This window comes from Nomascus leucogenys, chromosome 17 (assembly GCF_006542625.1).
Source record: "Nomascus leucogenys isolate Asia chromosome 17, Asia_NLE_v1, whole genome shotgun sequence".
NCBI lineage: Eukaryota > Metazoa > Chordata > Mammalia > Primates > Hylobatidae > Nomascus > Nomascus leucogenys.
The window spans coordinates 15,781,289-15,793,922 of record NC_044397.1 but is presented as its reverse complement, the minus strand read 5'-3'; the positions used below and the strand labels follow the sequence as shown (position 1 = coordinate 15,793,922).

Below are 12,634 nucleotides of genomic sequence, written 5' to 3'. Positions count from 1 at the left end.
GCTGGGTTGTTCTAGGCAATGTAGACTTTCAACCCATTTATTCTTCTTATGCTCATTCCCATTTTACAAATAAGGAGACTGAGGCACAGACAGGCACAGCCAGTAACTAGACTAAAATCCTGTGATTAGTATGCACCAAATCCACATTTGGACCAGGCAATATGGCGCCAAAGCCTGTGGTTACAATCACTCTTCTAAACCTCTCCAAATCTTTGGGAAAGTGATTGCATGTGGTAAATGCTTTCTTGCCATTTTTTGTGAATTGGTGGAGATGAATTAGGCTTTATGGAAGTATTTAAATTCAGGGTTTGCAACTATTTTAAATAAGCAGGTTGGTAGTATCATTAGGACTTGGATCAGTTGAAACTTAATTTGTTCTGCTTCAAAGTCAAAAGAGTGCAAATTCAGAAAACTCTAGAATTTTCCCTCTGGGCAGTAGGAAGAATGGCAACTCTGTGGCTTCCCAGAAAGGAAGTTATACCATCTCTATTCTCTTTTCCATGGGAATACCCAATAACTTTCATCATCTTTTTCCTGAACTCATTAAAAAAATAGTCATGTAAGCTTTAAAACAGGTTTCTTTTCTTCCCTTTTTTCATGTTTTCTAGATTTTAAATATTACACAATGCTGAACAACTCAGGTCCTGCAGTATACATTTTGAAAAAATTATAAAATTAGCCAACAAAAAAATTCAGTGATTCCTCCTTTACAGCAAAACTACCATAAGGAGCTTATTTTCTACCAAGCTCATCAGTTCTGTGGTATCTGTCCCTCCTGCCATTGTTTAACTCTTTCCTTAGAACTCTGAGGGAGAGGTGAGCTTCCTCCCCGATCGTTCCACACCCCAATCTATGACTCAGATGCTTATCCTCTTGTTCCCAAGGGATTTTTTTTTAAATCTTACCTTTTCCCTCTAAAACACACAGCTCCTTCCTTCCTTCCTTCCTTCCTTCCTTCCTTCCTTCCTTCCTTCCTCCTCACTGCCTCACTCCCTAGCTTCCTTCATTCCTAACTTCCTTCCTTCCTATCCTCCTTCTTTCCTAGCTTCCTTCTTTCCCTCCCTCTCTCCTTCCCTCCCTCCCTCCCTTCTTCCTTCCCTCCTTTCTTCCTTCCTTCCTTCCTTCCTTCCTTCCTTCCTCTCCCTCTCTCTTTTTTACTTGAGACAGGGTCTCACTCTGTCACCCAGGCTAGAGTGCAATGGCACTATCATGGCTCACTAAAGCCTTGAACGAACTCCTGGGCTCAAGCGATCCTCCTGCCTCAGCATCCCAAAGAGCTAGGATTACATGTGTGAGCCACTGTGCCCAGCTGCATCTTCAGTTTCTTTCCACTGCTCACTTCTGCTCTGTGGTTAAGCATGCAGAGTGTGTACCGATCTTAAAGAAATACTTACCTGATCCTGCTTCATCTATAAGCCATCTGGACAAACTTCTCAAATAAACAGTCTACATTCATGGCCTTCATTTTCCCACTATTCCTCTGCATGCCTCTTGATCTATCCCTTACTACTTAGTCCACATTCATTTCTCTCTCCTCATCTTATTAAAATGTTTATTTTTCTGTACCACATATTTTGCCAATTAATCAAGTAATTTTATATTTATTTAAGTACTTACTTTTAACAATCTTTTCTTAACTATTAATAAGCCATGAGGGTGAATGTATTGCATCTTTTTTCAAACAGTTGCTAGCACTTACAAATTGTAGGTATACATGATTTGGTACTGAGTGGTTTATAAATATAAGAATTTTATTCAGAATTACAGCAACATCAATAAATGTTCATTAAAAAAATTTTCTTGCCTGAGCTCCAAGATAATTTCTTTAATTCACCACATATTTACTTAGCACTTACTGTGTTATTCAGTGTTCTAGGCACTAGAGACATCACAGTGAATAAAGCATGAAAAACTCCTGCCCTTATGAAGCTTACATTTTAACTGGGGGAGACATATGAACAGATAATGAGTAAGCAATGCCATACGTTAGGTGGTAACAAGTGCCATGGAGCATTCACAATGGAAAGGCAATGAACGATGTTAAGCAGAAAAGGACATGATTTGACTTATGTTTAAATCTGATCACCAGCCTGGGCATGGTGGTTTACACCTATAATCCCAGCACTTTGGGAGGCCAAGACGGGTGGATCACCTGAGGTCAGGAGTATGAGACCAGCCTGGCCAACATGGAAAAACCCTGTCTCTACTAAAAATACAAAAAAAAAAAATTAGCCGAGCATGGTGGTGCACGCCTATAGTGCCAGCTATTCGGGAGGCTGAGGCGGGAGAATCGCTTGAAACCGGGAGGCAGTGGTTGCAGTGAGCTGAGACTGCATCACTGCACTCCAGCCTGGGCAATAGAGCAAGACTCCACCTCAAAATAATAAATAAATAACAAATTAAAACAATTTGATCGCTATATTATTAATGGTTTTCTATTGCTATGTAACAAATCACCACAAACTTAGTGACTTAACACAGCACTAAGAGTTAAGCTTAGAGTTCTATAAGTATCAGTCCAGCCCATTTTGCTGAGTTCTCTGTTCAAAGTATTGTGAGGTTAAAATCAAAGTTTTGGCTGCAATGAGCTGTCAGCTGGAGGCTCTGGGGAAAAATTACCTGCTTCCAGGCTCACACTTGGCAAAATTCAGTTCATTGAGGTTGTGAGAGTGAAGTTCTCATTTACTTGTTGACTACAAGCCAGGGCTGCTCTCACCTCCTAGAGATGACCCACATTCCTGGCCATATGGCCCCTCCATCTTCCAAGTCAGCAATGGCATGTTAAATCCTTCCCATGCCTGGGATCCCTGACTGACTGTTCTGTGACTAGCCAGAGAAACTCTGCTTTTAAACAGTTCACGTGATTCAGTCAGGCCCAAGCAGGTAATCTCCCTTTCTTAAAGCCAACTGTGCTTCATAACGAAACTTAACTACAGGAAGAAAATTCATCATATCCACAATCTCAGAGATTAGTACACAGGATGGGAGGGGAGGGTTCTTGGGGGTCATCTTAGAATTCTGCCTACCACAATCACCTTGTCTGTTGTGTTGAGAATACACCATAGGGAAGTAAGAAAAAAAAAAGAGAGATGTTGGCAATAATTTAGGGGAAGGGCAATTGTGTCTTTGACCAGGGTAGTAGGAGATGAGGTAGTGAGGTATGGTCAAACTCTGAGAAAATATGAAGATACAGATGATAAAACTGCTGACACATTGGATGTGACTTGTGGATGAAAGAGGGGAGTTGAGGAGAACTTGTATGGATATTGGCCTCAGTAACTACAAAAATAGAATTGCCATTTGCTGAAATAAGATGTACTAAGGGAAGACAAAGAGTTTTGGAAGATGTCAGTAAGAGATGCCAATATCACATCCAAATGGAGATGTCCAGTAAGCAGTTGTATACTGCACCTAGAGCTCAGGAAAATGTCTAGTTTGCAGATAAAATTGGAAAGTTGCCAAGCTGTAAATGGTATTTAAGGCCATGGGAAGTGGATGAGGTCATCTAAGGTGAAAAAGGAAAAGGTCTTAGGATGGAGCCCCAGAGTAGTCCAAGGTGAGAAGTTGAAGACATCAGGAAGAATACCTAAGGAGGCTGGGAAGGACTGCACAGTGAGGTAGAAGGACAACCAGGAGAGAGTGACAGCCCCGAGGGGAGGTGGAGAAGAAGGATGACTAATTGACAGGCACATGAGACACAGAGTGAGAAGCAACTCCAGATCTGCAACACAGAGATTAGGGACCTTGACAAGAACAGAGCTGTTTTAGTGGTGTGGTGGGGATAACCCTTAGTCCAGGGGGCTTAAGAGAAAAAAAAAAAAAGGGAGAGGGGTAACAGACAGTGATAATAGAAACTCTTTAAGAAGTTTTGTGGTAAAGAGAGCAGAGAAAGGGAGTGGTAGGTTAGCAGGGATGAGGGTAGAAAAAGATAGTTTCCTTCTTATTTTTTTTTAAGAATATGAGACACTATTGCATGTTCATGATCAAATAGAGATGGAAAAAATTATGATGCCACATGCAAGGGGACAGCTGGAGCCTAATCTTTCGGTAAGCAAAAGGGATGGGATCCAGGGCACAAACAGAGGGCCTGGTCTTGGGTAGGAGCCTGAGCATTCATTCCCCTGACTTGGGAGGGGAGCCGATACAGTGAATGCACTGATGAGCCGGTGAGAATTGAAATTCTCTTCTAATGGTTTCAGTTTTCTTATCAAAACAGGAAGCCAGGTCCTTAGCTATGGATGAGCATACAGAGGAGGTGTTGGAAGTTTGAGTGGAGAGGAGATACCTGGAATAGTTCACCAGAAGTGCAAGCGAGTGAGCAGACAGGGAAAATAGGGCCAGATTGCCAGGAAGGAATAAGGGTCCACTGGCTGCTGGGTTCTGGGTTCTCCTTTCAGTACAGCCAAACCCTTTTCATTTTAAGAAAATCATTACCATGCAGAGTAATTTTTTCCCTGGAAATTTTAAAACAAAGATTTCAGTCATCAATTAGATTTTTTTTTTTGCCCATCTTAGATTAAATTATAGCTTCTAGACCTTGTGAGGTTATTTTGTTTGCTTTTGTTTCTACTTATTTTATTTTTATGGCCATTAATTATTTTAAGTCCTACTTCCCTGGGTTAACTTTAGCAGATCTAAGTTTTACCATTTTTTAAAAACTTTGCCCATCTTATTTTATGTTGACTATTTCTGCCACTTTCTGCTATTATGAACTGGATGAAATATGACAGTTTATGTGGATTTTCTAGAGGTAAATTGTCAGTAATTCCCCTCAGATGTTTCTTACCTGCTCTATTGTCTCAGATTTATATTTTAACATTGCAATTCAATTATTTTCTCCTCTTGATCACTTTGGATGCCAAGAGAAAGAAAGGGCTGAGGTCAAAATGTCCTTGAGATCAGAAAGGCAGCAACAAAGCACACTGATTTGCAATAAACGCAGTTAGGAAAGAAAGTGAGGAGAAGGAAAGGAGAGAATTACAGCTCCAGATTTTTGGAGATCAAAGCTGGCTTGATGTCTGTCCTCTTTTGTTGAAAAATTAAATCTTTCTAACGTAATGAAAAGAGAGCAATAACCAAATACACGATATGCCTACATAGGCCGTCCCCCCAATTTCTGTCTTTCAGAATTTTCAATTCAACTTAGGTATTTGCCCTTCTCCTTCCAAGTGCTAGCAAAAGAAGATACTCTCCAGCCTGAGAAAGGTGAGTCTTGATTAGTCTAGTTCAAACATGGCAATTCATTTTCCTTGCTGGTGATTGGTTTGGATATGGACAAGTGACACAAATGTAGTCAGTAAGATCTGAAAGTTTGCATCTGGTCAGAGGACTTATGGAAATGGTTTTCCTCCCTGATACAGCAGAACATAAATGAGGAAGAGCATCCTCTTCTGCCCTGTGAAAGAACTGTATGAGCAAGTGCTGGGTTGAGCTGCAGAAGCCATGCTCAACCATGAGATGACATACTGGAGGTCAAAAGACAAAACTCCAAGGATGGCAGAGCTGAAAAGTGGAAAGGCCCCGTGTTCTTGATGTGTTCAGGCCATTACATTAACAAACCCAAGAACCACTTTACTTCTGCACTTCCAATTATAAAAGATGCTAATGACAACACAATAATAAAATGCTATCATTCAAATAACTTTTGGCCAGGTATTGGGTTCCTTGAAGCCCAAAACATCCCGATACAATCCTCATACAGCATCAGGGGGCTGTAAGTCAATGAAGACCAACACGGAGGTGCACTGCATGCCTCAGAGCGAGCTTGGGGGCTGAAGGATTGGAAGGATGGTATTAAGACCCATTAATTATTAATGTTTAATGCTTGGTTGGTTATGTAGAAACTTCCTGGGGCAGCATTTATCATTTGGTCACTAGTGCTTCCATAGCACTTTGATCATTTACTAGAATGGCACTTAGCTCTTTTGATTATAGTTGATGTTTATGCGTCTTTTAATGCTGTCAATTATTAGAGGACAAAGGTCGTATCTATTGTCTTTCTATCCCTAGGGACCCACAAAGTACCTGGCATATAGAAAATCCTCAATAAATATTTGCCAAGTTGGAGAATTACCTTCTGTCAACAAATCTGTGCTGGGTGAATATGAAGTAGGAGGTGTTCCTGAGCACATCCTTGAAAGGGGAAGGCTGATCCAATAGGAAAGGGGAGTTAAGCCAGAGGAACCTCTGCAGACAAGCTCTGATGAAAAGGAAACAGCCAGGAGGCAAGAGAAATTCTTCACTTAAGCTATCTAGCCAGCTGTCCAAGGAGCCATCCTTACCTTCTCTCCTTCCCTCACTCTTCACATGCCTGCACATTGTCTTACCTCCAAAATACATCCTGCATTTCTTTTTTCTTTTTAAGCTTATTTTCACCTCCAGTGCTACCATCCTTCTCCAAGCCACCATCATCGATCACCTGGACAAACCACACCAACCCAAAACTACTATCCACACAAGAGTCAGAAGCATATTTTTGAAATGTGAAAAGATCATGTCACATTCATGCTGAAATCCTCCAGGAGCTCAAAATCATACTTGGAATAAGAAACTCCTTTCTGTGTCTGCCAGTCCTCTCTACCCCACTTTATTTCTGTCATAGCATTTGTTACCATCTGAAATTATTTCTGCACTTGCCTATAATTTGCCTGCTGTATGGATTGTAAAGGTCCAGTGGAACAGGGACATTATCTATACTGCTTAGGGCTAGATCTTAGCTCATTTTGTGTTGCTATAAAGGAATATCTGAGGCTAGTAATTTATTTTTTTAAAAGATTATTTGGATCATGATTCTGGTGACTGGAAAGTTCAAGATTGGGCATTTACATCTGATGATGGTCTCAGGCTGCTTCTACTTATAGCAGAAGGTAAAGGGGAGGCTGGCATGTGCAGAGATCACATGGTGAGAAAGAAACCAAGAAAGAGGGAGGTGCTAGGCTCTTTTTAATAATCAGCTGTTATGGAAACTAATAGAGCAAGAACTCACTCACCCCTGTCGGAGGGCTCTGATCCCATTATGCAAATACCTTCCATTAGGCCTCACCTCCAACACTGGAGATCAAATTTCAACATGAGGTTTGGAGGGGACAAATACGCAATCATAGCAGGCCATATCCCCCATACCTTCAATAACACTTGACATGCAGTAAGCATTCAATAGCCATATCCCCCCACTCCCATATCTTCAGTAATATTTGACATGCAGTAAGCATTCAATATGTTTTTGAATTGAAAAATATTGTCTTTGACCACTGTAGGACCTTGGCCCTGAAGAGGTTTTAAATCTCATACTGAAAGAGTTTTATGCCTGGAATCAAATAATGGAAGAATATAATAGAGAAATAAGAGTCATCCATGAAACTTATGGACATGAGTTTGAGCAGGGTGGGCTTTACAACAACCAAGGAAAACAAAAAAAGAGGGTTCCAGCATCACAGAAATGGTATTAGGGCCACAGGGGCCACTAAGCTCAGTTTTGGGGTCCCCAGTTTTAAGAAGTCAGGGAAGGGGTGGATGATAAGACCTGCTTGATGCTCACCTCTCCTACTCCCTCTACCTCAATTATACATCCTGAGCCACCATGGCTCCTAGAGTGCCATGAATAAAATCTCTGGTGGCTTTGGCTCTGCCTTACATTACCTCCTCTTCCAGGGCCCTGAACCCATAGGTCTACTTGCTTCCTCACTGAACCAAATAATTAAGAAATGTGCACATTAATGCCCCCAGTTAAAGAAAGCACATAGTTTATCTTTAAATCTTTAAGAGCTTCCTAGGAAGTTATAATTTTGAAGAACAATATAAAACAATACAATGCTTGGCAAATAATAAAACAGTTACTCAGAAGTTCTAATTTCATGGTTTCAGGTTACTCTCAAATTGAGAGACACACCCTCTTTTGGAGGTCATAATGGAGCTGTGAAGACTAAAGGTAAAAATATTTGCAAGATATTGATTTACAGCAATGAAAGGATTAGCATCCAACCATAAAGTAGTGATTAAACATTAACCCAGAAAAACTCTCACCAAGGCATTTCTATAAATTAGCCATTCATGGGAACCAGCAGGCTCAGGGAAGGTTGGTAGTCAAAAGATCTAGATTCCCAAGATCCAGTACTTACTTGCAAACCCCTCAACTTTCACGTGTAAAAAGTCAAGATATTAATATATCTCTCTAAAATGAACTTCTCTGTGAAAATCAACTGAAATAATGTAACTTACATCAGAAGCAAAGCAAGTGTAATTTAGCACCAGTAGGTAAATCTGAATCTATTATTACTACTAATACTAAAAATCGAAACCATTCAAAAGCTTGAGATGTCAGTCATTGCCTATATACAGCTTTATATGAGAATGAAGGCAGCAGCAGTAGGCTCTTCCTCAGGATACTTAACACATAGAGATTAGAAGCCATGAAATTATAATATCGCTATGCAAATGAGAAGTTATAACAATTATGCTAATATGGCCAAGTTGATTTTATACTTGATTACAAGCTGACAGAATGATATGGAGTGGAACAGTACTGAGTATCAGCTGTAGAGTCACATTGCCTGAGTATGAATCCCAACTTTGTGGAACTTTGAGCAAGTTCCTTAACTTCTTTGATAGTCATTGGAGCCCGCCTCCATCATGGTTCCCAATGATCTCCACCTCCTGGTATTTACACACTTGTGTAGTGCCCTCCCACACTGTATCAGGGTTGGTCTGTGTGACCAATAGTACACAGCAGAAGGAATGGTATACCTGCTACTTCTGAGGCTAGGTCATAAAAGGCAACTCAGCTTCCTGCTTAGTTCCTCTCTTGGATCCTTCATTCTGAGGGAAAGTAGCTACCATATTATCCTAAGTATAATTTAGTGCAAGTAAGTAAATCTGGATCTATTATCACTACTAATACTACTAAACAGAACCATTCAAAAACTTGAGATGTCAGTCATTGCCTGTATACAGCTTTACGTAGGAATGACGGCATCCGCAGTAGGCTCTTCTTCAGAGTGCTTGGGACACAGAGATTAGAAGTCATGAAATTATAATATAATTCCCACATGGTGGGGAACTGGGGCCCACACACTAGGGAACTGAGGCCTCTAGCTAACAGCCACATGAGTGAGCTTGGAAGGGGATCCTTCAGCCCCAGTCAGGCTTTCAGATAACAACTTGATTGCAACCTTATGAGAGACCCTGAGGCAGAACCACCCAGCTAAGCCGCTCCAAAATTCCTTATACACAAAAACTATGAGATAATAAATATTTATTGTTTTAAGTTCTGAGGTAATTCATTACGCAATTACAGATAACTAAAGTGCCCTCTCAAAGTTTCTATAAATCTTCTGTAGGAATGGAGAGGGTAATAGTACCTCTCTTTCAGATAGTTGTTCTAAGGATTAAATGAAAAATACATTGAAAGCCCTCAGCCCCAAATTTAGCACTTAGTAAATGCATATTGGCTATTATTGTAGCTTGCATGCCTTCTCTTCCTCAAGCAAGGCGCTCCTGCATATTATTTACAGCCACATTCTCCATGGGCCTCAGTAATTTCTTAAGTCATAAAATTTGAAAGACACGATCCAGCTCCAGTCTTTTTATATTGTCTTTCTCTGACCATCAACTGGGTAAATAGTCTTCATTTTCTCTCTCTTTGTGATCCCCTTTGAGAAGAGAGGCAGAGATTTCTAAGATAGAGAAACTTAAGGCATATGCTATGGCTAGGGAAGCAAAAACCCAAAATAACTGGCCTGAAAAAGACTAACCTGCTGACCTCATGAGCATTCCACAAAGGTTGACAATAGTTAACTGAGCAAGCTGGAGTCAACTCCAGCTTTTACAGAGCATACTGTTTAGAAATTGTCTCCTGAAACATACAAAGCTTTCATTCAGGCTCATTTCTGTGCTTTAAACCTGGAACAGATCCTGGACTTCCTCAGGCAAACCTCATAGATGCTATCTTTTCTCTCTGATTATTCCTGTCTCCTTCACATTTGGGTTTTCTCTTATTACTGATGGATGGGTGAGCAGTCAAATTTCCTTTCCACCAAAAGAAGGTATAGGAGAAATTTACCATTAAAGCAGTGAAAAGAGCAAAAGAAGAGATATACTTCTTTTCCATAATAAAATTCAATAATAACAAAACTATTTGACAAATAACCAAATATTTCAAATTTCAGCATATAATATAATGTAAAAGAAAAAATAAAGGAATCATAAATGCTGTGTGCAAATTTTATTACCACGAAGCCATGAAGAGTTCTACAATTCCGTGCAACAAGTATTTTTATATATTTCTCACTGATTCTTCGGGAAACTGAATGCTTACATATGCAATATCCTCCTATAGTAGGATGATTGAAAAAAATTTGAAACATACAATCATTTATTATATACACCGAAGAGGGTGAACTTTTAATTGTGCTTGGTGAAATGAATAATCTGACTTCAAGGAGTTTTTATTCTTAAATATATGACGATAGTATTAAGCCTCTCTCTCTCTCTCTCTCTCTCTGGCTCCCCACTCACTAGCCCCCATCCTGTTCTGGGTGTGCCTAGTTTTGCTAAAGTAAGCATTTCATATGGAAATGCTTGACCTCTTAAATCAACCTCTCAGGGGATGAACTTGGGTTTGCTCATGGCTTCCTCCTTCCTTTTGGCTGTTTAATTCTTTAGTTTCCACGTAATTTAAGTCTTTGCTTTGTTTTTCTATCAAATTCCTTTCCTTCCTTCCTTCCTTCTTCCTTTCCTTTCCCTTCCCCTTCCCTTTACATTTCCTTTCTCCCTACTTCCTTCCTTTTTCCTTCGCTCCATTTGTTTACTTGAAAGCTTGACTGACAACATGGAGGGCATTTCTTGGGTGATGACTTTGACTTTTTTATAAGGAATGCTGACCTTTATTGTGGCACAGCCCAGGAAGGGTATTGCTGATTTAGTGAAAATGCTGCATTCCTGAGCTTTTATCTTTATTCCTATGATAAGGCAGAAGTGTTAACAAGATGACTTCCCTTTTTTCCTTAAACATACATACATACATACAAATTAAGAAATACAGACAATAAATAACTAGAGTGGTAAATAAATAAAGCCACCATGAAACAACATCTCCACCTGGTTGTCCAAGAGGTATCCTCAGCCACCCTCTCCTTTACCTCTCTCTGTTTAACCGGTTACTGAAGTCCAGTCATTCACATTTCTGAGTAGCTCTGGAGCCTCCAAATTCTGACCTGTACTGTAAGTGTCCTGGGCCATTTCCCTCACTTCCCCCTCCAGTGTTGCTCCATTGCAACTCACCTTCCCACTGTCATGGCCAACAGTTCAGGCATGCTCAAAACATCACTCACTGCATCATCTCCATCTTAGAATCAAACTCTTTTGCCTGTTTCCCACCTTCCGCTGGGGCCCTGGATCCTTTTATACTCCCTAACACAGGATGTGATCTTATGTCTCTGTGTTGAAACACAAGACATTCACATTTTCTGGAATATCTTATCTCCAGAAACTGATGTTAACTATTCAAGCTTCCCCACAAAAGAAACACCTCTTATAAGAAGTCTCTCGGCTGGGTGCAGTGGCTTACGCCTTTAATTCCAGCACTTTGGGAGGCCGAGGTGGGTGGATCATGAGGTCAGGAGATAGAGACCATCCTGGCCAACATGGTAAAACCCCGTCTATACTAAAATACAAAAAATTAACCGGGCATGGTGGTGTGTGCCTGTAGTCCCAGCTACTCGGGAGGCTGAAGCAAGGGAATCACTTGAACCCGGGAGGCAGAGACTTTCCCAGAAGTGTTCCTTCTAACCTCCAGAGCAGTTTGCTCAAGCACCTCTAAGTTACTTTTTTGAATCATAAGAGTAGTTATATGCAAACAAGTGAGTCTCTCAGGAAGTCCTCCTCAAGAGAACATTCTTGAAATGTGTTCAAATTTCATCTGGTGGAGATACCAGGTGCTATTTAGCAGAAATGGCAAAACAGCTCTTCCCGGCCTGTATACCCTACCTAGCAAAACAAAATTCTCGGAGTTAACTGCAGCAAGCCTCAGATCCCCACGCCATTTCACTGGCCATCTCAAGTGGCTTATCAAAGTACAGTATTCCTTCCAACTTGCTTTAATGGAAGTTCTGATAATTACAGTTTTACTCAAACTTCCAGCAATGCTGTGATGCCTCAGTGATGTTTTGGAGACAAACATACAGATTATTTCTATTTATATATATGTGTGTATCCACACACACACATACACTCATATACAAGTCGTCTTTGTTTGCATATTCCCACTAGCTTATACAGTTCTTGAGGTCAGGGGCCTTTATGTTTATATTTACAAAATTTAATCTTTGTATTTACAGCAACTAACACAGTGCCTGGAACATAATGTAAGCCTGTAAGCCCTATATTTATCAATTGTATGACTAGCACATTCTTCTCCCACAAGGCTTTGCATGTATGGTTTACACAAAGTGTTGCTTTATGAAAATAGTTATATTTTAACAGTCCACAAGAAAGAGTCAAGCTTAAGTGGACTGTCATTTAATGGTATAAAATAGAAGCAACCACTGGTTTCTTCAAATTTCATTAGCAGTAGGTCAACTCATTCAGTTATTTAGCCTTTGGCACCTTTGCCCTGGCCTTGAATTGCACAGCAAGCGTG

General features: G+C 40.3%; 1 protein-coding gene across 1 annotated transcript in view; it reads right to left on the bottom strand.

The window, feature by feature from the left end:
- DPP4 (dipeptidyl peptidase 4) overlaps positions 1 to 12,634 on the bottom strand; it is an 83,104-nt gene that overhangs the window by 68,381 nt on the left and 2,089 nt on the right. The window lies entirely within an intron of this gene.